The sequence below is a fragment of the Mustela nigripes genome, chromosome 4 (genome assembly GCF_022355385.1).
Source record: "Mustela nigripes isolate SB6536 chromosome 4, MUSNIG.SB6536, whole genome shotgun sequence".
Classification (NCBI taxonomy): Eukaryota; Metazoa; Chordata; class Mammalia; order Carnivora; family Mustelidae; genus Mustela; species Mustela nigripes.
The window spans coordinates 100,566,922-100,569,186 of NC_081560.1; positions in this window are offsets into that span (position 1 = coordinate 100,566,922).

Sequence of the window (2,265 nt, forward strand, 5' to 3'; positions counted from 1 at the left end):
CTGTTACGGTCCCCTGGATAACCATCTTTCCAGTATGCCACCAAATTCAAGAGCGTCATCTGAATCCAATGAGGGCTTCTGGACCTGACTTTGTGCAGTGTGAGTCCTGCAGGTACATCCTGGGGTCCACATATGGGGTTGGAAGGAGCTACCAATGTGTACTAAACCAAGTCACAGAACTTGAGAGTAGATTCTCCACTTAGAGTATAATAGTTGTTTTAGTAGAAGAGGCCCCATTACAACCACCACCATTACCACATTGCACAAGTCCACGGGCATCTATTGAGTGGGACTGGCTTTACCCAGGCACTGGCTCAAGTAAGTGTTGTCATCTGCCTGCTGAATTCTCTCTGTCAGCAGCAACCATGAGGCAAGAGGACTTCTTAGGCCAGAAGGTCCCCCACAGCAAGGTCTTCTACAATACCTGCTCATATGGCTTATGTGATAGGACCTCTACTGAGATGTTTTAAAGGTTAGACAGCCACTAGAATAGAAATAGAATAGAAAATTCACAAAGTACAAAGGGAAAAAACAGCCCTGAACTTCCTTTTTTCCTGCTTGTGGACTCTGATCACCAGACTCTACCAATAGCATTTTGCTGAGTAAAGGTATTACATTCATTTCCTAGAATTGTGTAACAGATGATCACATACTGGAGGCTTAAAACAACAGAAATGTATTCTCTATAGCTCTGGGGATTGGGATTCTGAAATCTGAAAGATTGGTTCTTTCCAGAGACTTTCTGAGACCCTGAGAAAGCCTTTGTTCCATACTTCTTGCCTAGTTTCTGGTGGTTGCCAGTGATTCTTGATTCTTGGCATTCTTTTTTTTGGTAGATGTATCACTCTGATCTCTGGATCCATCTTTGCATGGTCTGTCAGTCAGGGTCTTCCAGAGAAACGGAGCTGATTATGCAGTTATACCATTAGGGAGGCAGGCAAGTCCCAAGATCTGCAGAGTGAGTCAAGTGGAGACCCAGGAGAGCCAATGGTGGAGTCCCAGTCCGAGTGAAAACCTGAGAACCAGCAGAGCCAATAGAGTAGGTCTAGTCTGAAGGCTGGGAGTCTTCAGACCCAGAAGAGCCCAAGTTTCAGTTTGGGTCCAAAGGCAGGGAAAAGGCTGATGTCCCAGATCAAGGGAGAAAATAATTTTCCCTTACTGCATGAAGGGTCAGCTTTTTTGTCCTATTCAGGCTTTCAGCTGATTAGGTGAAGCCCACCCACATCAGGAGGGGCAGTCTGCTTTTCCAAGTCTACTGATTCAAATGCTTATCTCAACCTAAAATACCCTCCCAAAAAACACCTCAAGTAATATTTGGCCAAAAATCTGGGCACTCATGGCCAAGTCAAGTTGAGAACTAAAATTAACTATCATGCATGACATTCTCTCTGTGTGTCTGTGTCTAAAACTGTCCTTCTTATAATGGTACCAGTCAATGGATTAGGGCAATTAATAATTATTAGTTATAATTAATTATGACTTGATTACATCTACAAAGACTCGATTTCTAAATTAAATCACTTTTACAAGTACAGGAGTTAGGATTTGAACGTTATCTTTATGAGGAACACAACTGAACCCACAACAAGTATCCATAGATAAAAGCTGTCTCAACTTCTAGCAGATTACAACCTCATGGGATGGGGCAATAGACATTTACTGGAATCATTTGAATATTTTGTTGAAAAATAGGAGCAATTTCCACCTATGCTAGGGCTCTCATGGCATCCACAGTAAGGGAGTGATCAACTCTGCACATGTTAAAGTGAATTTGATCTGGACACAAAATGGTGTAGTTCCTGGTATAGTATAGTGATGATTCCAACTAGATGAGCAATTTCTCTTTCCTGATAGAACCATGATAGAAAAATGAGGGGGATGATACTAGTAGTTATTGCTGGTGTGGGTGTAAAGTGGTCCAACCATTTTGGAAAGCTGTCCGGCAGTGTCTACTGAAGTGAGACACACAGCTACTCTGTAACACTACAATCACCTACTAGATATATACCCAAGAGAGATGAGTGCATACTTGCACCAGAAGACATACACAAGAACATGCACAATTGTAAAGAATTGGAAGCAGCCTGAATTTCCACCCTGTAGGAGAAACAATAAATATACGTATGTTTATACAAAAAATACTTGCCGCCATAAAAATAAGAACTATTGATACTACAGCAACATGATGAAAATCACAGACAAATATTGAGCAACAGAAGCCAGACAGACTTATACAATATAAGGTTCATTTACATGTCATTCAAG